The sequence below is a fragment of the Tamandua tetradactyla genome, chromosome 15, assembly GCF_023851605.1.
Source record: "Tamandua tetradactyla isolate mTamTet1 chromosome 15, mTamTet1.pri, whole genome shotgun sequence".
NCBI classification, from domain to species: Eukaryota; Metazoa; Chordata; class Mammalia; order Pilosa; family Myrmecophagidae; genus Tamandua; species Tamandua tetradactyla.
This window is the reverse complement of record NC_135341.1, coordinates 14,042,813-14,069,617: the sequence shown is the minus strand read 5'-3', so window position 1 is coordinate 14,069,617 and position 26,805 is coordinate 14,042,813. Positions and strand designations below refer to the sequence as shown.

The window sequence follows — 26,805 nt, the reverse complement described above, 5'->3', positions numbered from 1 at the left end:
GTGAAGGTGCTACACTACTGGCTTTGAAAATGGAGAAGGGATCAGAAGCCAAGCAATACAAGTTGGCCTCACGAAGTTGGAAAAGGAAGGGACACAGTCCTGCTGACACCTTGGTTTTAGCCCAGGTTATCCTCCAGAACTGTTAACTAATAAATGTGTATTGTTTCTGAGCCATCAAGTTTGTAGTAATTTGTTGCAATGGCAATAAAAAACTAATACACCTACTTACCTCTTTTCACTATACCCTCTGTTTTAGTTTGGAAGCTGCCGGAATACAATATACCAGAGAAACAGAACAGCTATTAAAAATGGAAGTTATTAAGTTGGAAGTTTACAGTTCTGAGCCTGTGAAAATGTCCAAATTAAGGCATTCAGGGAAAAAAAAACCTTGATTTAAGAAAGGCTGATGGGTGTAGAACTCCTCTGTCAGTTGGAAAGGCACATGGTGACAACTGCTACCTTTCTCTTCTTATTTCATAAGTCTTCCCCAGGGGTGTTTTTTCTGCATCTCCAAAGGTCTCTGGCTGTGTGGGTGATCGGCTCTGCTTTTTCCAACCTGGTTTCCTCTTAAAGAGCTCCAGTAAGCAACTCCACCTAGAATGGGTGGAGATGCATCTCTATGGGAAACTATCTAATGAAAAGTTACCATCCACAATTGGGTGGGTCAAATTTCCATGGAAACAATAAAAAGATCCCACCCAGCAATACTGAATGAGAATTAAAGGAAATGGCTTTTCTGGGGTACGTAATAGCTTCAAACTGGCACACACCCCAAGAAGGTTCTTCATATGTCTGAGTTAAATGAGAGGACATGTCCTTGGCCACAGTTTAGAAGGTGCAATTTGAATTCTAATAGTAATTGTAATGTAGGTAAAGGTGGGGCTTCAGAGTGGCAAGATTTCTTGCTTCTTACCTTTGTTTTTCGATGAGAAGTTATGGTTTCTTTGGTTCTTAGAGGCATTGGTTTCTTACATGAAAGGTTTGGTATGAAGGTCCTGAGGCCTCCTCTACCTTGAAAGAAAGCACTGTTATTCCTTTCCATCTCTCTTAAAAAGCCAAGTAAAAAAGAGAACAAAGGTCAAGTTTGCAGACATTGTAGCAAGACCATCTGGTTTTGAAACATACTAGCTATGTTATTTTAGGCAAATCAGCCAACCTTGGTTTTTCCATTTTTGAGAAAAGGATTAGTACCTACCTCATGAGTTGCATACATAAAACACTTGAACAATGCCTGACACAAAGTAAGTGTTAAGTGATTATTATTACTATTGTTATTATTATTTTTACTTGTGCCCAAGTTGTCTGATTTTTGATCCTGAGTCTCTTATTAAGGCTGTTAGCAAGGTGCTCTGGCAAAACAGAACCAACAGGAGATATCTGAAATAATATAAGATTTCATAAAATCTTATAAAACTGTGGGGATACATGAGTCCAAATTCTGTATGATACTTTGCAAGCTGGCAACTCTGATGAGGGATTTCAATGACTTTCCCAGGAGAAGCTGGCTGGCTGAAATAGAGATGCAAGTTCTCTTTTTTGACTGCTGAAGTCATCACTTCTCCTTTTAAAGTCTTTAACTGATTGGATTCAACATCTTTCATTGCTGAAGACACACTCTTTAGTTGATTGTTGATATAATCAACCATAGATGCAATCAACTAACTAATGATTTAAGCCCATGAAATGTCCTTGCGGTAACAGGTCAGTGCTTGCTTGACCAGACAACTGGGCACCATCACCTTGCTAAGTGGACACATCAACCTAACCATCACATTAGGTTTATAATCTTGAACATTTGTTTTTAACTTGAGTAAATTGCAGTTTTTTCATCTATAAAATTGAGATAATAATACTCACCACATCATAGGTTTTTGGTGAGAATTAAGAACATGTATAGAAAGTATGTGGCACATAGGAAACACTTGGTTAATTTCAGACATATTGCTATTATGAATTATAGTCAGTGGAACTCTAGGCAAAGGAGGCCAGAAGTCTGTGGCTTAAGCCTTCATAGGATATTATTATTCTTCATCTTCATTTATTAAGCTTTATGTTTCCTTGCTTTCAGAATGGTAAAATTGAAATGATTAAGAAAGGAACTATCCATCCTAATTCTACAATCATGCTAGGATCAAAACTGGGATCCTCAGCAATGAGCCAAGAGGGTGAGAAGACATTGAATAAAACTTGCTCAACTTCCTGGAAAGTTGACTTTACTCAATAGTAAATAATTTAATGTATTTAATAAAACATGAATATATTTTGAAAGAAAATGACAATTTTGATGAATTTTTAGGAACAGGAGTAGGTTGTTCTCCCACCGTTTTGTTACAGCTTTAGCAACCCCAACTCAAACTAGCTTAATCAGAAAAGACATTATTGTTCCTGTAATTTGAAAGCTTGGAGGACTATGCTTCAAAGCATAGCTGGATCCAAAGGTTTTGACATTTTCTTCAAGAATCTTTACTTTTTCATCTTCTAAGTCTGCTTTACTCTTGTTGACTTGATTTTCAGGAAGGCCATTTCTGCTCTGATGGCCACGATGGTGTTTGCTCTAGGCTTATGACCCTTATTTCCAAGAGGGACCTTTATTTCCAAAGGGGAGAGAAAGTTCCCTCTCCTATGATCCCTGTTGAGCCTTGGCATAGGATTTTATCCATGAGATAGAAGAAATATAATTGGCCCATGAAACCTGCCTAACCAAGGGATCAGGCCCTTATATTAATATATTATCCACCATCAAAGATATGAAAGTGTCTAAAGGAAAAAAACACATTCTGATATCTGAAGAAGGAAGAGGAAATTGCAGGTGAAGTCAAATCTTGTCCTCTACAAGGACACTTCAGAGAAATGGCATGTTTCTGGGGACTATCTCCCTAATTCCTCAGGACATAAATTTATTCTCTTCTTAGACATATTTGCTTGCAGTCTAGGCGAAACAATTACTTTTCTATAAGCCCAAAAATTCCAATCCAATTCAGATATATTGGTTCTGCTCTGTGAGGTAGTGTTTGGGGGATGAACATACAAAAGGGACACCACCTGTGACTACTTTCTCTGAGGTCCACTTTTGGAGAATGTGTTCAGGGGCAGAACCAATCACCCTGTCTTTTCCCCAGTCACCAAAATAACTTCTGTCCCTAGTCCCCAAGTGTCTACACTGGAGTTTGAGGATAAAAGCTTTTCCATAGAAGTCAAGTGTGTGATTTTGCGTGAGTCATCTACCTTCCTATCTCTGTCAAAGACCTGTGACTTTAGTTAAGGATTCAGACATTTGTGTTTAAAACACACATCATACCAGCATTACCAAGAATGATTATCGGGTTTCCAAATTCCTCCATATGGCAGACTGAATTATATGCCTCAGAGAAAATATGTTCTTACTCTTAATCCCATTCCTGTGAGTGGAATCCACTCTAAACCAACCTTTTGAAGATGTTATTTTCAGTTAAGGAGTGGTCACCTGAATCAGGATAGGTCTTCATCCTGTTATTGGAGGGCTAACAGGGAGAAAGTCATGAGAAGAAGCTGGAAGCCAGAAGTCAGTAGGAACCCAGAAGGAAAAGAGGAAGACATCACCATGCATGTCTCCATATGATGAGGAAAACTAAGGCACTCAAAGTTTGCCAGCAGTCAACACCAGAACACCACAGTCTTCAATGGAGAAAGCACAGCCTTGCTGGTGCCTTGATTTTGGCTTCTTCTAGCTTCAAAACTATAAGTCAATAAAATCCTGGTGTTAAAGCCAATCCATTGGTATTTGTCATAGCAGCTGGGAAATAAGACACTCCCTTAAATAGATACTATCAGTGTATGCAACTAAATGTAAATAAGGTAAGGCAAAAAGAGCAAATCAAGATGTAAAACCACCTTGGGACTTGTTCACGCGTTTTCATGTGTTCAGGAGATAATCAATCCCATGAAATGCTCTGTGGAAAAAGTGTTGGATGATCTGATAAGTGCCCCTCTGGGGAGCTCTGTGATCCATATTCATATATCAAAGGCTCTGAGAAGTCTTGCAATAAGAGATCCTGGTTTGACTTTGTTTGGCATAGCCTTTCTCATATTGTTGACTATTTCTGTAACAGTAACTATTGAAATGTGGTGGAACTATGCTTTCAGCAAGACTCTTTGTGAATGAATGCTGCTTTAAGCTCATGAGATAGAAGCTCAGGAAATTCTAGCATGGCTCTCTGGTTATAGGCAGAAAGTATCAAAAGATCTTAAGGGTAGACAGAGTTCAGAAATACATCACAACTAGACAGATGCCAGCGTTTCTGCATGTATGAGGTACTGGGCTGAGCTCCAATTTTGAGTATGCAATTGTACAAATCCTAGGGTGAATCTTAGAGAAATGAACTCTAAGCATAATAAATTTGGGAGTAAAAGTCATTGTTATTCCTTTCAGCCCTTTCCTTTATTTTTTTCTGTTCCCTAGACTTTTTCCAATCAAGAGCTAAAAGATTAACAGGGTAAGAAAATTACAACAGGAAAAAGGCACCCTAGATTCAAGAGCACACTTTTAACATTTCATGGGCAATGGCCAAAGGAGTTGAAATTATTCAAATGCCCTGTAGTTGCACAATTCTCCTTGTACTCAGGGATGGTTACCTGGCCCCCAGCTGGAGAACCAGCCATGACAGTAGCAGATCAGTTAATATGGTCAAGCCTGACCACAAGCCAACTTATCAAAATGGAGGGAGGGTTGGGTATCTCATATTCTCCCCCTTCCCATTGCATTGCAGTCCGGGGCCCAGAGCTATCAAACATCTCTTCCTCCATTACTTCCACCAGCATTTCTGTCTCTCATAACTATCTGATTGAGTAGACTTGGGCCTCAATCCTTTCTAGTAGCCAATGGAAATAATAGCAGCAGCAGCAGCTACTGTTGATTGAGTACTTTCTTCCCAATAACTTTATGAAGCATATGCTTTATACTTACTTTACCAATGAAGGACTTGGGATTTAGAACATTTATGAAGGTTCCTCAGTGCCATAGAATGAGAAAATGAACAAACCGAATTTTGAAAGTGTTGGTGATGGCAAATGAAGTGTTTTACCCTCCTGAATTTTTGCAAGGGAATTCTGGAGGTTACAATGCCTTAAATTTAAGCAGGTTGCTAAAAGTGGAAATTTTATTTTCCATAGGAAATGACTTAAGAGAACTTCCTCTTTACATAATATCTATTCATGGGAAGATTCTGAATCCCTTTGTATGGTGGAATGTGATGGAGGTGGGAGGTGAGAGAGAAGGGAAGGAGGATATGAGGAAATTTTACTCAGTAAGAAGCCACCAAAATGCATATCCTATTATAATTAGTTTAATGAGTTTTTGTTTTAAGTTTAAATTGTACTTTTTAATATTAATTTTCTTTTATATGTTTTTTTAAGAAAGAAGATAGCTTATAGCCTATCTTTCAGCCTTGTTAACCTTCCTCTGTTATTTTATACTGTCCTACTTTAAAAATTTTTAGTCAGTGAAGATGATGAAGTTCACACACTTATAAAGCAAACATCTCTGGCAATATAAAGAATAAAATGGCAAAATACTAAAAGAGCAGTTAAGAAAAACATAGCTTGTTTAAATAATGCCAAGTGCATGTCTACTAGACCTGATTTTATTTTTTAATTTTTGAAACCTCTTTTGGTTTTCTGCAATTTATGCTGTTAAAGATCCAAATCATTCTTGGAGCAACGGTTCACAGGATTTATCAGATTATGATGACATAAAGAGGAAAAATAATTAAAAATATATTTTTTGTATTTTGTTATTTTTAGATTGTTTTGAAGCAGACTGTAGTCTGCTCCAATTATTAAGGCTTTAAAATGCATTACTACAAATCTGTGTTTTGGAAGCAAAAATCTTGACTTAAAAAACTGGCTAGCAGTGGAGGCTTATTAATATGCATGGATAAAGCCTGGGAGCAATTTCTTTTATAATAATTATTTTCAAAGAAACCCTAGAAATCTTCATCAGCATTTTTAAAGAAGTAGTCCCAATCAAGGAGAAGAAAGACTTTGAAATCTAAACCTGTTTAGCCACCAAAAACAGAGGCAGATGAGGTGACAGTTTTCATGTCACCTGCTGAGAGGTAGCGCTTGCGGGGAGGCAGCACAGTAACAAGAAGGGCCTTTTGTTTTTATCAACCTAAGATTTTGTACCTCCAGTAATCTGTTGCCCTTGACTTGGGACAGAGATTTCTGCAAATCGATTCTCCTCCGTGACTCAGAGGATTCAAATGGCCACCTGGTATCCCCCACCCAATCCCTGGTTTGTTTTGATTAAGGAATTGTGTTATAAAACATCTAGCTCAGAAAAGAGGGAACTGATTATTTATAATAGTTTGCATGTTTTTTTGGTTCTCTTGGTCCCTCAGCTGGGAACATTTTCATTTCTTTTCACAAAAATCTATGTAGAACACTGACTTGCATAGTAAATTTCAAAGACAATTCTAATTGACCAGATAAGGTCAGGTCCCTTGGACTTGAGCAGCTTACCATTGCACTTTGATTTTTTGAGTTGTTTCTCAAAAATATTATTAAAGAATTCACAATTCTGACCAGGTCGGGGCACAACTAAGGGCTTATAAGACTCCTTAAGTTCTATTTTGGTTAACTTCGTTGTCTTGATACAAAATGGTAGCTGCCACAGTTTTCAAATGGAATAACTTCTGTTTATTTTAGAGTAATGTTTTTGCTTTTTTGTATTTTGTTTTTATTCTGGGGTTGGGGGGAAAGATTGCATAAGTAAACTCCTTGAGAAGAAAACTTGGTGTGATATTTTCATATAATCATCTTGAATTATGAAAATGGTTACAGGAACTGGATCCAAACTCTCTCTTATGTGGCACTCCATTAGATTTTAGAACCTCTTGCTATGACTTCAAATCTCTATTTATCTCATAATTTCTCCATGAAATTGATCCCTTAAACATTATCCATTTTTGGTGAAAACTACCAAATGCTTTCCAATCTCCCAGGCTAGAAATCTTAGAATGTTTTTTTTTTTTTTTTTTTAAAGAGAGAGAGAGGAAAGGAAGGAAAGACAGAGAAGGAAGGAAGGGAGGAAGAAAGGGAAACATTTTTATACATTTTCTTGTTTTTATTATATTTCGTTTGTTTGTTTATTTTTTTTTTTACATGGGCTGGGGCCGGGAATCGAACCGGGGTCCTCCGGCACGGCAGGCAAGCACTCTTGCCCGCTGAGCCACCGCGGCCCGCCTTAGAATGTTTTTTTAACTTCATGGCTTTCTTAGTGTTCTGTAGCCAGCCTTGAAAATGTCTTATCATGTAGCTCTTCCTTTTCCTACCTATCCATTCAAAATGCAAACCCGGGAGGTAGTGTTCATAGAACATAAATGATTAGATTCTAACTCTGCTGCATCCTTTATCATGCTTCTCCTAAGCTCAGTAAGTATCACTGGCTCCCATTTGCCTACGGTCAGAAATTTAGCTGTATCTGCTTGTCTTTGAAACAATCTCTGTTATCCACTCCTGAAAGGCCAATTTCTGCCTTTGTCCTCTGTTCACATAGGTCCTTCCTCCTAGAATGCTGCAGTTATTCCTCCTCCCTGTCTCAAGGTGACTTCCATCCAGGCTTAGTTCAGATCCTCCTTCATATCCTCTTCCCAATCATCATTACCTACACTGGGCTGCCCCTTATTTCAGATGCATCCCTATCATTAACAGAGCCACACGATTCTGCCTGGGATTGTTATCTCATTATTTCATCTCATCTTGGCTCCTCAGCTAAATTGGTAGCTTCTTCTAACTCAAAGAACAATATCTTATATTTCTTTTGTATTCCCACGGTGACTGAAACAGTCTAGCCATGTAATAGATGCTTAATATTTGATTTGAATATTCAAATACAGATATTCAATTGGTTTAACCACCACATGATTTTTCTGATTTTCACTGATACACCATGGTATAACCACAATAGTTTATTATTTTTCATGGTTTATTTTATTTTTACAAAGCCAACTGTTGTTTGCCACAGATTAAAAAAAGTTAGGCAGATATCTATCAATAGATGAATGGATAAACAATGTGGAATTATTTTGTCGTAAAAAGGGATGTAGTACTCATTCATGCTACAACATGGATGAATCTCAAATCATTATTCTAAGTGAAAGAAGCCAGACACAAAAGATCACATATCGTATGACTCCATTTATATGAAATAGCCAAAACAGGTAAATCCATAGACACAGAACACAGATTCTTGGTTACCATGGGGTTTGGGGAAGGTAGCAATACTTAAATCAGTACAGGGTTTCCTTCCGGATGATGAAAATGTCTTGGAATTACCTAGAGGTAATGTTGCACAAGGCTATGAAGGTACTAAATGCTACTCAATTGTTAATTTTTAAGTGGTTAACTTTATGTTATGTGAATTTCACCTCAATTGAAAAAACAAAAACAAAAACAAATAACCCCGGGTGCATACATAATCCTCTCAGATTGGAGATAAATGTTGGAAGAGAAACTAATGGATTACTTTAGACCAGCATTCAATAATGACAGTAAAATTAGCTAATATTTATTGATACTGTATTATATGCTAGGCAAATAAAATGGAGAATTGGAGAAAGTAAGATGTTTGCCCAAAGGCAAAGAGACAGAAAGCAGTAAAGCCTCTGAGGCCAGTGTGCCCATCTTGAACACTACACTGTGCCACTCAGAGATTTTGCTTTGCCATAGTGTCCGTTCTCTGCAAGGTCCCTGAGAGACATATGCACAGAAAAGGTAAATAAAAACACCAGAATGTCCTTTTGTTAGTTGTAGCTTCGATTCTAAACCTCAATGTAGAACTCTGTCTTTTAGGCTGATTGCAAGGAAAGACTGCTTTGTCTGTCAGAGGTGGAAAAATTAAACCAAATAATGTTTTTCCCCTGCCTCATGCAAATCTTGGATCTTAACACTGATAGCAAAGAAAGAAGAATACAGAGGAAAAGAAGAGAGGCAGAAAATCCTCCAATATTTGAATCCACAGGTCTGTTTAGTCAATTGTGAAAGGAAGTGGGAGAAAGATAACTTGAAGACTGTTGAGGTATTGAACTTGTCTCATTCTTGGGGAACAGGGTGAAGAAGCAGTGAGGAGAAGCCTTCAGCTTCCCTTAAAGAACACCAAGGACTAAGATCCATTTACGTGCGAAAGACAGGTTATTTAAAATGAGATCACCTTAAACTCCATAGTGTCTGAGAGTTGGTGGGGGAGGTAAATTTTGCGGCATACCGTTTAAAAGAGTCTAGAGGAAAAGGTATCTTGCAATAAATGCTGTTGTTTTATGTTGATGCTAAGCCTCCGATTGTTTTCGTATTTAATTGGCAAACAGCCCCCTTAAATCACAAATCCTATTCTCACAAAGAAGTTAGAAGAGAGAACAGGAAACAGAGAGAACAAAGTAGTATAAAGGAAATGATGAACAATGAAAAGTTTGGTAACTTTTAAAAGGAAAAAGCAGAAATTGGGGGAAATTATTTAATGACACAATGATAAGTTTCTTAATTAAATATTTTAGTTTCCTAAATAAATAAAATTTATTTGTATTTGTTTCATGAAAGGAAATGATGTCACTGGTAAATTATATTCAACGTTGCTCTCCAATAATTGAATATGTTCTCTTTCAATTTTGGAGGATAGAATTTCTGATTTCAGGGAATAATGTTTCTGCTTTAAAGTAGGTATTAGTTAATTGACAACTACATTGTTGTTTTTCTTTAAGTTTACCTGCTTATCATCCATTTGTAGGGCAATTCAGGGTCCATTCTTTTTTCTAATTAGAATTTTAAAAATTCTATTGCCATATATACAGCCTAACAATTCCTATTTTAATCACATCTAGATATATATTTCAGTGCTGTTAATTTTGTCCATAATGTTGTGGTACCATCACCCCCATCCATCACTAAAACATTTTCATCATCCCAAAAAGAAACTCCATACATTTTGAGCCTTCACTTCCTATTCCCTACCCATACCCCATCTCCTTGTAACCTGTATTCTAGATTCTGACTCTACAAGTTTGCTTATTCTAATGACTTCATATTAGTGAGATTATACTCTATTTGTCCTTTTGTATCTTGCTCGTTTCACTCAACATATCTTCAAGTTTCACCCATGTTGTTGCATATATCAGAACTTCATTCCTTTTTATGGCTGAATAATATTCCATTGGTGTATTTACCACAATTTATTTATTTGTTCATTGGCTGATGGACACTTGGGTTGCTTCCATCTTTTGGCAATTGTGACTAATGTGGCTATGAACATCTGCATACAAATATTTCTTTGGGTCCCCACTTTCACTTCTTTTCGTAGATACCTGGAAGTGGGATTGCTGGGCCATATAGTAAATCTATACTTGACTTTCTGGGGAACTGCCAGACTGTCTTTCACAGTGGCTGCACCATTTTATAGTGCCAGCAGCAAAGGCTTCCATTTCCTCAGGTGGCCTCACGTAGCAGGTGGGCACGAAGAACTTCGGCCTCGCAGCTCGTCTTGGTGACGTCAGGCCCTCGGCACCAATGGGCGTGGGCTGCGCAGCCCTCCCTGTGTCCGGCGCAAGGCTCTCTGGGAGCTCAGGCTGGAGCTTCTGCCAATCTCAGAGCAGGCTTCCCCTCAGCCTGTTTCTCACCGGGCGGTGACCTCCTTCCCTGGAGAGAAAGCAGCCCTCTTGAAGGAGTAGCGCTGCCACCGCTGCCAACCCCAACCTGACATCCCCACAGTAGAGGTTAAATCGATTACAGCTTTTCCTTTGAAGCCCAACATCGCAAGCTGCCACCGCCATAGCCACCTGGGTGAGAAATATGAGTGGTGAGGGTGGGTGCATGGGTGTCTGACTTCTAACTTGAAGGAAGAGGAACTGAGGAGCCTCTTGTCCATTTTAAAATTGGCTTGTTTGTCATTTTGTTGTTGAGATGCGGGATTTATTTATATATTTTGGATAGTAAGCCCTTGTAGGATAAGTGGCTTCCAAATATTTTCTCCCATGTGTAGGTTGTCACTTTATTTTTATGATAAAGTCCTTTGATTGAGGCACACAATTTAAAAAATTTTGTTGAGTTTCCATTTATCTATTTTTTCTTTTGTTGCTTGTGCTTCAGGTGTGAACTCTAAGAAATGATTGCCTAACACAAGGTCCTGAAGATGATTCCCTACATTTTCTTCTAGGAGTTTGATAGTTCTGGCTAAGTCTTTGTTCGATTTTGAGTTGATTTCTGTGTGAGGTGTGAAATAGGCAAACTTCACATTCTTCTGCAAACGAAGATCCAGGTTTTCCAGCACCATTTGTTGAAGGGAGTCTCCTTTCTCAATTGAGTGATCTTTGCTCCCCGCCAAAAGTCATTTGACCATAAATGTGAGGGTTGATTTCTGAGCTTAATTGGATTCCATTGGCTCTTATGTCTCTCCTTGTGCCAGTATCATGCTATTTTGATTACTATTGTTTCTGGTGCACTTTAAGATAAAGAAGTGTGAGTCCTATAACTTCATTCTTCTTTTTCAAGATGGCTTTGCAACTTGGGGCCCCTTCCATATAAATTTGATAATTGGCTCTTCCATTTCTGCAAAGATTGCTATTGAAATTTTTTATTGGGATTGCGTTGAATCCGTAAATCACTTTAGGTAGAATTGACATCTTAATATTTAGTCTTCCAGTTTGTGAAACATAGAATGTTCTTTCACTTATTTAGGTCTTTGATTTCTTTTAGCAGTGATTTTTAGTTTTCCGTGTATAAGTTCTTTACATCCTTAGTTAGATTTATTCCTATCTATTTGATTCTTTTAATTGCTATTGTAAATGGATTTTTTTTTTAATTTCTTCTTTAGATTGTTCATTGCTTGTGTATAGAAACACTACTGATTTGGGGGTATTGATCTTTTACCACAACACTTTGTTTCATTCATTTATGCTCGAGGAGTTTTGTTGTGGATTTTTCAGGATTTTCTATATATAGGCTCATGTCATCTGCAAATAGGGAAAATTTTACTTCTTCCTTTCCAATGTGGATGCCTTTTATTTCTTTCTCTTGCCTAATTGTTCTGGCTAGAATTTCCAGTATGGTGTTGAATAACGGTGGTAACAGTGGGCATCCTTGTCTTGTTCTTGACCTTAGAGGGAAAGCTTTCTGTCTTTCACCATTTAGTAAATTTTTAGCTGTGGTTTTTGCATATATGCCCTTTATCATTTTGAGGAATTTCCCTTCTGTTCTTTGTTTCTAAAGTGTTTTTATCAAGAAAGGGCACTGAATTTTGTCAAATACCTTTTCTACAGCAATTGAGATGGTCATGTGGTTTTTATTCCTTTATTCTGTAAATGTGTATTACAGTAATTGATTTTCTCTTATTGAACCACCTTTGCATACCAGGGATAAATTCTACTTGATCATGGTTCATAATCCTTTCATTGTGCTGTTGAATTTGTTTTCCTAGTCTTTTGTTGAGGACTTTTACATTTATATTCATAAAAGAGATATTGGTCTGTAATTTTCTTTTCTTGTAGTATCTTTATCTGGCTTCAGTATGAGGGTGAGGTTGGCCTCTTAGAATGAATTCGGTAGTGTTCCCCCCTCTTCAGTTTTTTAGAAGATTTTGAACAGGATTTATGTTAAATTTTCTTGAAGTGTCTGGAAAAATTCCCCTGTGTAGTGATCTAGTTTTGGGCTTTTCTTTGTTGGGAGACTTTACTAGTAACTGGTTTGATGAGATCTATTTCATCTTTCATCAGTGTAAGTAGGTTGTGAGTCTCTAAGAATTTGCCCATTTTATCTAGGTTATCTAATTTATTAGTGTACAATTGTTCATCTTTTTATAGTTCTTTTTATTTCAGTTGGGTAGTAATGTCCCCCTTGGTCATTTCTGATTATAGTTGTTTGTCTCTTTTTTAGTTTGTCAGTTTATCTAAAAGTTTGTCAATTTTATTGATCTTTTCAAAGGACCAATTTTGGGTTTTGTTGATTTTCTCTATTTCATTTATCTCCTCTCCATCCTAATCTTTGTCATTTCCTTTCTTCTGCTTGCTTTGGGTTTAGTTTGTTCTTATTCCAGTTCTTCTGGTTGTTTTTTTTTTGTTTTGTTTTGTTTTTTAAAGCTTTTTGAACTTTATTCCAAAGACAGTGAAGAGTGACTGAGGACTTTTGACCAATACATGAGCTGCGCTTTTCCTAACAATATTGTATTCATTTTTTATCAATGCATAACATTACCACAAAGTTAGTGGCTTAAAACAACACACATTCATTGTCTCACAATTTCTTTTAATAGAGTTGACACACAGTTTAGGTGGGTCCTCTGCTCATTATCTCACAGGGATACATTCAAGGGACAGACATCAGTCAGTCTGGTTTCTCATCTGGAGGGCTGAATAGGAAAGAATTTGATTCCAAAACTATTCAGGATCATTCATTTCTATGTGGCTGTATGACGCAGAGCCTGGCTTCCTGCTGGCTGTCAGCTGGAAGTGGCCTTCAGGCTCTACGGGCTTCTCACAGTTCCTTGCTGTACCAGTTTGAATCTTTGGTGGACCCCGGAAAAGCCATGTCCTTTTATGAGGATTCAGTATTGCTGGCTGGGAGCATTTTGATTGTTCCCATGGAGATGTGACCCATCCATTTGTGGGTGGTAACTTTTGATCAGATAGCTTCCATGGAGTTGTGACTCCACCCATGAATCCTGTATATGAATTGCAGAAGGAAGCGTAATATTCTTCAGTCAAGGATAGGGTCACAGTTCGTGTTTTCTAGTTCTTCTTGTTTTGATGTCAGGTCTTTGATCTGAATCTTTCTTCTTTTTTAATGTAAGCATTTAGAGGTATAAATACCCTCTCAGCACTGTCTTTGCTGCATCCCATATGTTGTGGTGTATTATATTTTCATTTCAATTTACCTCAAGATATTTCCTAATTTCCTTTGTGATTTCCTCTTTCACCTATTGGTTGTTTAAGAGTATGTTGTTTCATTTACACATATTTATGAAATTTCCATTTCTCCTGTAATTGATTCCTAGCTTCATTCCATTGTCATTGGAGAATTGTCTATGATTTCAATATATTTGAATTTGTTGAGATTTGCTTTGTGACCTAAGATATGGTCTGTCCTGGAGAATGACCCATATACACTCAAGAAGAATGTGCATTCTCTTTTTGTTGGTTAAAGTGTTCTGTATATTTTTGTTAGGTCTAGTTGGTTTAGAGTATCATTTAAGTCTTGTATTTCCTTATTGATCTTCTGTGTGTTCTATCCATTATTGAATGTGATGTATTAAGGTCTCCTAGTATTAATGTAAAGCCATCACTTTCTCCCTTCAAATCTGTTAGCATTTGTTTCATATATTTTGTGACTCTCCTATAGCTCCACATATATTTATAATTGTTATGTCTTCTTTTTGAATTGACCCCTTGATCATTTGGCCTTTGCCTTTACTTGCTGACTGCAGTTTCCAGAAGGAAGTGTATGTGAGCTGGGTTCTGCACCCCAGCTTCCTCCAGATCTTCCTCCGTGATGTTGCTGAGAAATCCCACATCACCACAGCCGTTGTGCACTAGGCCCTTGTTATAGCACTCCATGCCAGTGGCCTGCTGTCAGGCGCCCATGCCTGTCTCGTGCAGCTTGCCATCCCACCCTGTAGGCACAGAGTTTCCTCTGCCAAGTCCTCCTAGGTGCTCTCTTGAATGTGGGGTAGAGGGAAACTGAAGGTCTGGCCATAGTCCAAGGACAGTGCCTGGGACTGCTGCAACTTCAAGGGGCTTGGGAGGAGTGCTGAGCAGCCAGGCCCCACAGGGTCTTAATCCACCTCATTCAGTGTCTTGGCCATTTGCAACATTGAACAGGACCTTCTGACTTGAGCTGGAGCTTTACTCTTAGCTCCTGTCTCGTCCTTATCAATCCTGATCCATCAGTGAGGCATTCACAGGTGACCAGGTGCTCCGTGGGCACCCACACCTTCATGGAGCCATGGATAGTGCCTGTCTCCTCACCTTGGTAGGACAGGAAGGTTAAGAACTGCTGGGCCGTGCTGTCATGCATGGACTTGAGTGCAGCCGTGCTCTCCTGGAGGTTTTATAGCCACCCATCTACTTGACTGTGAGCAAGAGGCACTGATCCTGCAGGTACTCAGTGTCAGCCAGAATAGGCTTTAGCTTGGGCAGTTAGCATGAGGACCACTGCACCTTGAGGAGGTTGATGTTATCACTGCTCTGAACATTGTTCTCAAAGCTCTTCTTGTATTCTTCCAGGCAGGTGGAGTAGAATTCAGTGAAGAACTTAGTATGCCTGGGAAGTCTTCACAATGACCTTGATGCTCTTGAATTCAATATAGGCCTGGTCTGAAGTCTTCAAGAACCCTTTCTTAGAGATGAACTAAGAGTGAACTATAACCTTAATGTCCCAAACATAGAGAGTGGTCACTGATACAGTGTCATTGGTGCAACCACAGGAATTGCAGATGATATGGGTCTCAGGGCAGGTTTTTCAGAGAATCCAGTCACATTATGAGGGCATGTTGGTTCGGACCCCAGTTGACTTCTGCTTGCACAAGAGATGTATGTCCCAAGAATTCTGCTCATGGCGGTAGATGGGTGGGAAGGAGATCTCCTCTTCACTTTATTGAAGGAAGGCCCTGTGCTTCTCCTGCTCCTAGTTGAGCTGCTCCACCCTGAGCAAGGGCTCAAACTGCTACCTGCTGATGTAGTTCAGGATCTCCTGGACATCCTTTTCTAGGCTGTAGTTAGGTCCCTGAACCAAAATAGGTGAGTGAAATGCAGAGAGCTGTTAAAGTCACTGAGCTGCCAGTCACCCAGCAATAGATAGCAGCTACAGGATATCCAGATAATTCTGATTCTTTTGAGCAGTATTCTCATTTCCTGAAGGGATCCAGCAGTTCACAAACCCAAATGAGGAACCACTGAACATGAAGGAGACCCCCACAGCCTCTTTGTTCCCCAGGGTGTTGGCAGTGTCAGTCTTTACCCTGGAGGTGTTGACATGGGTGATGTAGTTTTTGTGCTTACACTTGATCAGCATGGCCACCTTGATATTCCATAAGGACTGAATAGCATTCGGGCAGTAATCCAAATCTATGAGTTTTTTGAGCCCCCATGCTGTATATTCAGCCACTCATGGTTGCCCACAAAGTCCTCCTGAGTCCCAAAGATATAAATGTCGTGGGTTATGGTCATTGTGATTCAGATCCTTCAGTGTGAACCAAGATGTCACATTTTTTGGAGAGAGTACACTTCTCATGTGCCAAGTGCATACAAAAACAGAGATCATGTTGGGGTTGTCTTGCTCGGAGAGCTTATTCTTAATGAGCTGCAGCAGCTGACAGATAGCCTCTCACTTCTTGGCACTGACAAAGATGAAGTCCCTTTGCTGGATCCAGTCATTCTTCTTCTGAAACACAACACCCAGTTTGTTCTGGGCACACTAGGACTTAATGAGCTGATGGATGTGGTCGTGTATGAAGGTTCTCCAGTCCCTCCATGTGTCTCGCTGACTCCACAGCAGCACCAGCTGCCTGCCCTCCACATCCATGCTCAGCATGAACTTCCGCGACTCCCAAGTTTTGGTCAGGTTCACCCAGGGACACATCTGGCTTCACCTCAAAGGCGTGTGCTGGGATATTCTTGGATGTTTGGATGGCTGCTGTGGAGTTGGGGGTACTGTGGAGTTCAGGACAGGGACTTCAAGGCATTCTTCTGGATATTAACCAGGAAGTCCTTTAGCACTTATAGCTTCAGCACCAGGCTCTCTACTGCCTGCTCCATAGTCTGCGGTGGGCTGTACTGATGTAAAAGGCAGGTCACCATAGGTGAGCTCTGCTGGTCAAACACCTTGGATGCTATCTCCAGGCCTGACAGGACCTTGTCTACTATCTCCAGGCCTGACAGGACCTTGTCTACCTCATTGTGTAGCTTTTGGGATGAAGTTGTAAGGGTCTAGGTGAAATGAGGCAGCTTGCTGCTCCTTTCTACACAGCTTCCAGATCCAACCTCTATCTGCCCTTCAGGTACTCCTGCAAGACAGTGCTTAGCCCATTGGGAGCACTCTCAGTAGCTGACATTGTGGGGGTCTCAGGGACTGGTGGGGGCCTGCTGGGCCCCATGGAGGCAGAAATGCTTGTAGAACCAGAGTACAGAGGCGGTGGGGGCTTCTCTTTCTCCCCATCTGAAGCATCATGGTTGTCTGGCAGGTTTAGCTCTTGCTTCCACTTCACAGTCAGCAGCAGGGTGCACGGGAGGCCTTGGTTGGGCTGGGCGTGTAGAACAGTGGGCTCACTCAGGGTCTAGAAGTGGTGTGCAGCCACGCCCTGGGAGGTCTGCATGAGATTTTCTTATACTCCTCTGTTATTCCATTTTTTTATGAACTTGTTACCAATTATATCTTCCTGCGTTGTATGTTCAAAACCAATGATTTCTCATTAATTTTTATACATTTGCATTTTAGCACCTGTAGGAAGTAAAAAGTAGAGTTACCTACCAAAACTACAATATAATATTATTGGCATTTATAATTACCCTAATGGTTACTTTTACCAGAGGTCTTTATTTATGTCTAGTATCCTTTTCTTTTAGTCCGAAAGCATTGCTTGTAGGGTAGGCCTAGTGGTGATCAACTCCCTCAGTTTTTTTTTTTTTTTTTTTTTTTAAATCTGAGAAGGTCTTACTCTTTCCCTCAGTTCTGAAAGACTATCTTGCCAGATATAAAATTCTTGGTTGGCAATTGTTTTCTTTCAGCACTTTCAGTATTTCAACTCACTACTGCCTTCTTGCATCCATGATTTCTGATGAGTAATTGGCATTCTATCTAACTGGGACTCCCTTGTATGTAACACATTGTTTTTCTCTTGCAGCTTTCAGGACTCTGTACTTGTCCTTTGACAAGACAGTGTGACCAATATATGATGGGGTGTGTTTTTCTTCTTCTTTATCCTATTCGGTGTTCTCTGGGCTTCTTGGATGTGCACATTCAAATCTTTTGCTAAGTTTGGGAAGTTCTCTGTTATTATTTCCTTGAATATTCCTTTTCCTTTCTCTCTTCTCTTTCTGGGACTCCCATAATGCATATTTTGGTATGCTTGATGGTGCCCTAGAGGTCTCTAAGGCTAATTTCCTCTTTGTATAATTCATTTTTCTTTCTGCACCTCAGCCTGAAACATTTCAATTGTCTTGTGTTAGAGTTCACTGATTCTTCTCCCAGCCTCCATCTGCTATTGAAACCCTCTTGGGAGTTTTTCATTTCAATTATCGTGGTCTCAATTCCAATAGTTATGTTTAGTTCCTTTTAAAATTTCTTTCTCTTTACTAAGATTTTCATATTGCGCATTAATTATTTTACAAAATCCTTTAGTTCTTTTCTATATTTTCCTTCATACCCTTGAGCATTTTTAAGATCATTGTTTAAAGTCTTTACTTGGTATGTCCAGTCTGATCTTTAGTGTTTTCTAGATTTTTATCCTCTTTCTTTTGGGTCATAATTTCCTGTTTCTTTATTTGTTCTTACTCTTGTTGCACACTATACATCCACATGGAAGGCGAGCATTCTACCACTTAACCACCCATGCACCCGCATTCTAATATTTAAAAATGTTAACTCTGGGATTTATTCCCTGACATGTCTGTTTCTTAATTGTGTAACCTGCTGGTGATTTCACAGATATTTTCTTGAGTGTCAGCCATTCTATTAGTAAAGTCCATCCAAGTCAGATGCAAAGTACAGGGTTTTCCCTTTCTTTCTGGGCCCATGTTTTGTCCTGGGTTTGTGCTTGTTAGTTGTTTTGGAATTCTACTATTTACAGGAGTTTGAATGTCCTCTCTATCTCCCAGGAAACAGACCCTCTTCCTCTTTCTAGTGTTTAAAGCAGGTACCACCTCAGTAATTTTACATTCCTTTCATTATCCTCTGAAGTTCCTTTTGCCTAGAGGGCAGATTCTGGAGACAAGTTACTCAAATCAGTCTTTCCTGGCCAAAATAAGGCTAGGGACCCATGCACCCATGCAGTGGGCACAGACCAGTTCCATAATGCCCTGGGAGAGCATCAGGAAGGGTGCCAAAAGATTCTTCCATGGCTCCCTGAAGCTGTGCTTTTCTTGACCTGCCCAGCAAATACAGCCATTCAGCTGTCCCTCCTAGTCTTGAGAAAGTGTCATGTCTTTAAATTTTCTTAGTAGCCTTTGTCCGGGGTGTGTTGGAACAATGGATTCCCTCAGCACCTGGCTCCCAGCAATCCAAAGTTGCTATTTCAAAGCCACAATCAGCAGACAGCCATGCCTACCCTTGATCTTTGTCCCTTTCTGTCACTGGCGAGGTAGCCAGGAGCCATACCCCATCACAGCCTGCCACAAGATTAGGGTATGGGTGCTGGAAACTGCCCTGTGGAGAGAGCAGTTTACTAGTCTTTACCATACTTTATCAGCCTCTTCCTCCCAGTCTTCCCTAGAATCTTTACAGTGTTCTGCTGGAGTCTAGAGTTTCAGAATAGTTGTTTTTGGTAGCTCCTGCCCATTTAATAGTTGTTTTGGTAGAGAGAATTAATTTTGGAGTTTCCTTCTCTGCCACCTTCCCACAATCCCAGTTTACTTCTTTTACCTATTCCTTTTTCATTCCTTTCTCTCTTCTGCCTCTTCCTATCTCTTAGTCTCTCTGACTTTTCTGTCTCTTTCTTTCTGCCTCTCTGATTCTTTCCCACTGAAATCAGCATTTCAGGGTGTTAAAACCTGTAGCAAATAACATAGGGTATTGCCTTGCTAGTATCTAAAATATGACAGACTGCAGGATCATTAAAAAAGATACCAGCTCATCACAGATAAGTGGTCTAGGCTAAGGTTGTTCCCCCTCCATACATCCAGTGGGAGGAAAATTGTTTCTTTGTTAAGGTCATATAACCTGATTATGTTGTAGATGATTAAGAAATGCTGAGAGAAGCTCTAAGTCTTTGTCTTTAGAGATTCATGTTGGTGAATATGGAAGAAAAGGAGCTGGTGTCTTCTGAGTTTACCACGCCAAGATTTCCAGTTGGTTTGCATGTTAACTCACTTGGAGGAGACATGTTAATTGAACATAATTGTGGGATTTTGCATTCATAGCCATGATTTATTTTCCTCTCAGTCTTGTTTACTTTTTCTCTTAGTATAAAGAATGTTGATTAACTCTAGTGAAGGACTCATTTTGGCATTATAGGATAGGGTAGGAAGTTGGTTTGGGGGCATAACTTTAGAAGCACTAGCTCCTAGAGGCATAATGCTTACAATGGGAAATTAGGGCCTGTTCCCAAACTGTACTGGAAAGTTTGTCATAAAATACTCTAAACCCATTTTAACAAAGGAGTCTGTGACCTTGCAGATTACTCTAGCATGTATGAATCAGGCCATTGAGGCATTTTCATTTGCCATGATTTTCTTTAAAGTTGAATGTTCATAATGATTTATTTCAGTAGTTAGCTAAAATATTTGCATCCTATTTAGGCAAAGTATCAGAGAGGACAGCATTCTGGACTTTGAAGAATGAAAATGGGAGAATTGAGCTTCAGAAAAAATATGTCATCAGCCATGTAGAAAGCTAGAATTTGGTATAGACAAATTAATTGTGACTCAATTTTTGTTCTAATACCCTTGAAGACATCAGACGTTAATCTCCTTTCTCTCCTTTGTAGAGTCTACTGAAAAATTTAAGTGAGGGAGAGGTGGACTAAATTAGAGTCTTCTTGAAAGCCACGATTGAAATTTATCATCAGGCTTAGGCCGGGTTATCCCTCAATGTACCAACCCACTAATTTTAGAAGCCTTCCCTCTTTGTCTTGAAAAAATCAATTTAATGTCATGAAGAATTATTTCTTAAATCAGGGAAATTGTAAAGATTGTTATGAGCATTGGAGGAGTTGGTTTAGAGCAACAAATACAGATTTCAGAATAACACCATCAATGTAGATCTATACTTTTTTACTCTCCTACACCACATCTATTCTTAGACCCATTCATCCCCAGAGGTTGCCATCTTTGGAGCCATATATCATCAGAGTGAGGTGCTCTTATAATGCATTGCACTAATACATTGTGTGAAGGACAGCGCTGATGATAAATTTCTTAAATGATGGTGCTGTCTGAGGCTAATGACTCTAAGAGCCAATGCAAGGTAATGCAATGATTTCTTTTCAGGCCCCAGCAAAGAATACAGAAGACATTTCAAAGCCATTTTCACTTGGGGGCAATGTTGAAATAGATAATTTTTCAAGGCCTTGTAATACTGGCCTTGTAATATTACTTAATACTGGGCAGTATTAAGGCAAACATGAATAGTTCTGCCTTTTCAGTTAAAAATCATTAAATGATTTCCCTCATCAGGATGTTAGTTAGCATATTTTGAAAGTTTTGGACCCCTCTTACCTGGAGTTGTTAATTGACAAAGATGAATCAGCATTTGAGGGTTTGCTTTATCTGTGGGAATGATATGATTTGATCTTCTTGGGCCATGCACTGTTTGATTTGAGTTCTTTACTTTGAGTAGGAGACATGTTCCCTAGGCTGTGACACATGTGATTACAGCTAGAGGGATGGCAGCATCTGTGGCTAAGAGACTCTTGTCCTGTGGTTGAATGGACAAATTCCTGCATGTGCCACTGAGTTATATCCCATACATGCCAGGAAATGTCTGGCTGTTCTTCTTTTTGTAAATTTGAGAAATTGGGAGGCAAAATGAAGTGTTTAGTGGATTTTTTGGTTGAATTGGTTCCTTTGGGCAGTGTAGTGGATTCTCTTTGTGCTAATGATTGTGAAAACTGTGATTGAATTGTCCTTTAATGCTTGGGGATGAAGCCTCTCCTGACAGTGTCATTTCCATTCTCTGGGTATATTCAGAATAAAATGTGTCTAATGTTTTTCCCAGGGGGAAAAGTGTAAGTCCAAATATCATTGACACAACCGAGTCTTCTCTTTGGTATTAATGACAGCAGTATAGCTAAAATTTATTGGGCATTGCCAGGCACTGTTCTGAGTGCATTCATGCACTATCTCACTGAATTGAGGCAGGCACAATTTTAAGCCCTTTTGACGGACAAAAAATTTGGGTTTAGAGAGGATATGTCACCAGCTCAAGGTGAAGTGGCAGATCTGACATTAGGACCATCCGATGCCCAAGGCCAAAAGCTAAACCATTATACTATATTGCAGGCTCATGTGTTTAAAATTAATTCTGTGTCTCCTTTCATATCACAAAAGCAAGATAGCAAGCATCAAAAGTCATAGACTGGATTAAAAAAGAATTTCATTGCCCAATTCATTGTCTTTTTCCTGATGATAATATATTTAATTCATCCTTTTTTCCAGCCAAATTCAAACACAGTGAGTCATATTTTCCTCTATAGCTAGATACCATATAAAATTTTGAAGATTACTTAAAAAAAAAAATCCATGACTGCTAGCTTTTGAACAATGGATGAGCTCAACATGGAATCTTTTCTTGGGCTAATAACTCTTCAGAGCCCTCTCCTTTCGATTGAGAGTTAGAATAGCTGCTCTAAATTTCCCACTTAGCCAGAAGGCAACATTATCTTTCTACTAATTACCCCTCAATCTGTTGATGAAACTAGCTCTTTATTGAGTTGGGTCCTCTGGGATAGTGATTTCAACTTCTGATCAGAAGTTTTGGTTGAAATCCTTGCTCTTTAGTGTTTGGATGCAGATTGCCATAGAAAGCATTCTTTATCTGTTTATTACTTTATGGGTTCTCACTTTTAGAATTGTTTTCTTGAATTCATATTTATTCAGCAGTTCCTTCAATAGGGAAAGATCCAATTTTAATGTTCATTTTAAAGAGTTAATTTTGGTTCATTCCCTATGGAATATTTGTCTTGTGCAACTGCCACAAAGAGGGAAAATGGGTGACAATATAAAGTTTTATTTTATTTGGTATTTTGCTAATAAATTTGTCCAGGTGTGAATGAGAAAATGCAATAATAAAATAGCTACCACTGATGAGTGCTCAGTGTTAGAGACTGAGTCAAGTGGTTTATAAACTTTTTTTTTCATTTAACTCATCTACTTTTTGTCTTATTCAGATTTTCCTTTTTGGACCTCCTGTGATTGAGAGACAGGAACTGGCCTCTAACTTTAATTTTCTTTTTTTCTCAGTTTTTTTTTTTAAGTTAAGCGGATACTGCAGGCCATCTTCATATAACTCTACTAAGCAATCAGTTCTGATGGGTGGTTATCTTGCTTTGCTTTCTACAAAAATAATCAGATTTTTATACCTCAACATATACCTACGAATAGAACATAACTTTCAGAATATAACATTTGTTGTGTTCTTACAATATGCAACATATTATACTAAGTAATTCTACATCATCTCATTTAATTCTTACAGCAATACCATGAGGTAGCTATTCATGTCCTCATTTTACAAACGAGGAAACTGAGGCTCAGTGATTTTAAAATAGCCTGCGGGTTTTAAACATGTATTTGACATTTGTCTAATGCCAAACTCCACGATGATATTACTCAATATTACTTACTTTTTAGATATTTTCCAAAAATTCTGGTTAAGAATAATGGCATGGTCTTGTCATTTGTTGTTTTGTCTTGCATTGCATGTTTAACAAAAATGTAAGGAATAGCCTGAAGAGGAACTGGAGGAGGACGGTGGCCGGCAAGGCTCCTCGCAGAAAACGCGGCCGGGATGTTTTTGAGCCAGGTGAGTGCCGCGGCTGCGGCGTGGGCTTCAGCCTTCCTCTGCTTCCCCGGGAAGCGGGCCGGCGGCAAACTGGGAAGCAGCAGCAGCAGCAACAGAGGCAGAGACTCTGGCTCTGGCTGGTCTCTCTCTTCCCCTTCAGCCTAAGCCGGGGGAGACCAGAAGGCCTGGGTGGCTGGAGGGGGTCCGCTGTCCGAGAATGGGAATTCTCTTCACCCGAATATGGAGACTGTTCAGTCACCAGGAGCGCAAAGTTTTAATTGTTGGGCTAGATAATGCAGGGAAAACGACCATCCTTTACCAGTTTTCTATGAATGAAGTTGTCACCTACCGTTGGAAGTAATGTAGAAGAGATAGTTGTTAATAATACACGTTTTGCAATATGGGATATTGGTGGCCAAGAATCTCTTTGTTCTTCCTGGAACACTTACTACACTAACACTGAGTCTGCAATAGTTGTGGACAGTACACACAGAGAAAGGATTTCTGTAACTAGAGAAGAACTGTATAAAATGTTAGCGCATGAGGAACTAAGAAAAGCTGAATTGCTGATTTTTGCTAATAAACAAGATGTTAAAGAATGTATGACTGTAGCAGAAATCTCCCAGTTTTTGAAACTAACTTCTATTAAAGATCACCAGTGGCACATCCAGGCGTGCTGTGCTCTTACAGGCAAGGGATTGTGCCAGGGACTTGAATGGGTGATGTCATGATTTAAGATTAGATGATCTCTACTAACCTTCTCATAGACTTTATATAAATGAAGTGCTGGACTTTTCCTGAAAGCTGCAAAAATTAATGGTTTAGATATATTCATAATAAACTGATTTAAACTTTTTCTATAAGAAGAAAAATTAAGGCCACTCATTTGAATACAAAGATGAAGTCTCACCTTCCAATTTGCTTTCTCATTAGTTTCTTCCAAAGTAAGGTCTTAAAGCTGTGCCTGACATTTTTCTCATAAAGAACCTTCTCAGGACATTGTGTAGCCTGTGGTAAGTGTAATGGGGGAGAAAGACATTGTTAACTTTGAGAGCTTTATTATCAGTATAAACCTCCCTAGTTGAATGAAGTAAAAAATACAAATCAGCACAGTTATTCAATTTCCAATATTTTAACATGGAGCGTTAACTTGTGCAAAGTATTTTGCATAAGTTTGTGTATGTATTGTGTATATACCTCAAGTTCAAGTTAATGGCTTTGATTTATATTCTAAAGAAAAGCGAGTTACACAAAAATTAATTTATCCTTCGTTGTAACCATATGTGATTAGCACTGGCATTGGTGTTACGTGCAATTTCGTTCTTTTCCCCCTTTGGGTCTCTGTATTGTACTAACAAACCCCCAAATCATTAAGCTACTCTTAAAAAAGAGAGAGAGAGAGAGAGAGAGAGAGAAAGAAAAAGGGGGAAAGCTTGATGTTGTGTACAGATTTTTTGTTGATTGAATCATATGGAAATATGTGCTGCAACTGACTGGAACTTATATCAAATTCTTGGCTTTTGTATTATTAATGGGCAGAGTTACACAGCAGATAATTATCAGATTATTCCCTGTATAGGTCCATGTCATTTATATTTCTGAATAAATTGTTGACCATTAACCAGTCAGTCATTAATTGTGATTAAAATTACCAAGTAATTTTTCTTCAACATTAATTGAAAAGTGTTTTGTGAAACATGTCTATCCAGAGAAATAACAGAATTTTTTTGGGTATAACTTATATGTCGAACATTTATAAGCTCATGTCATGAATTTGAGATGAAAAATGAAGCATATTTTCCATGCGACAACAGTAATTTCTTGTTACTGATTTTAGGAATTGGAATAGTGTGAGTTTTTTTTTATTTCTGTTAGTTGTCTTGTATCTTCTTCTACCATATGAATATACTTTTAGACAATTAGAAGACACAAATAGTTTTTGAATGCTTTTAAGAAGCTGGTATAAGAATTGATTGATATGCTGTATGATTTTTACTAAGAAGTAGCTTGACCAGTCACACCTATTTTTACTTAGGTTTTTTTTTACAGTATCTGAAAATTGAAGATATTTCTGTCATACTGTAAATTTATCGTAATGTGTTAAAACATATGAGTACTCTTATTTACATAGCTTTTCTACCCTAAAAATCTGAAGGCTAATTCAAACTGGCATGTTTTAGAATGTTCAAGAAGAAAAATGCTTTTAATACCAGCCTTTTGTGTTTCCTGGAGGTTTTAGTGAGAAGTATTTGTGCGTATTATAAGCATTGTCAAAACCTTGGAAGTTGGGAGGGCTACGGTGGCTCAGCAGGCAAGAATGCTTGCCTGCCATGCCACAGGACCTGCGTTCGATTACCGGTGCCTGCCCATGTAAAAAAAAAAAAAGAAAGTTTTGAAAGTCATTTCAATACAGTATAACATCTGAAAAAAAGTAAGGAATAGAGAGTTAAGGTTTAAAATGTAAAGTTTCTGTTTGGGACGATGGAAGTTTTGGAAGTTTTGGTATTGGTTGGTGGCGATGGTAGTACAACACTGTGAATGTAATTAACAGCACTGAATTATATATTTAAATGTGGTTTAAAAGGGCAATATTAGGTTGTATATATGTTACTGGAATAAAAAGTGTTTTAAAATCCATGAATCAATACAACATAAACGGGGAACCCTAGTTAACAGCACAATTATAAAATTGTGCTTTCATCAATTGTAACAAATGTGCAACAGTGAAAGTTGTTACTAATAGGGTGATATGTGAGAATCCTGTATTTTATCCATGATTCTTCTTTAAATCTACAATTTCTCTAAAAAAAAGTTTTTGTCATCAGTGCATTGAAGTCACAAACTTTGAAGTGTTTTGTTTTCTATTATAAAAGAGATACAAAAATAGTATAAAGTTACAATTAAGTCTTTCCTTGTTTTCTACTCCTGTCACCCCACTTGGCCCTATTTCTTCCACAAGCAAATCACAAAGCATTGTTAGTCACACAATTTTTAATTGGTCATAAATTGCCTCGGCTTTTCCTTGACTTTTCACAATTTTCATTTTTATGTGTTTTCCACCAACGAAGTGATCAAAGGGAAATACCATATTCAAGTGGGAGTTTGAGGTAGCCAAGATGCTTCTTTTTCTTCTTCCCT

General features: G+C 38.6%; 2 pseudogenes; one reads left to right on the top strand and one right to left on the bottom strand.

The window, feature by feature from the left end:
* Positions 1–14,752: 14,752 nt before the first annotated feature.
* On the bottom strand, positions 14,753–17,326 carry LOC143657862 (phosphatidylinositol 3,4,5-trisphosphate 5-phosphatase 2-like; annotated as a pseudogene).
* A 6,558-nt stretch (positions 17,327–23,884) lies between these two features.
* LOC143657863 (ADP-ribosylation factor-like protein 5A pseudogene) lies at positions 23,885–24,398 on the top strand (annotated as a pseudogene).
* Positions 24,399–26,805: the final 2,407 nt, after the last annotated feature.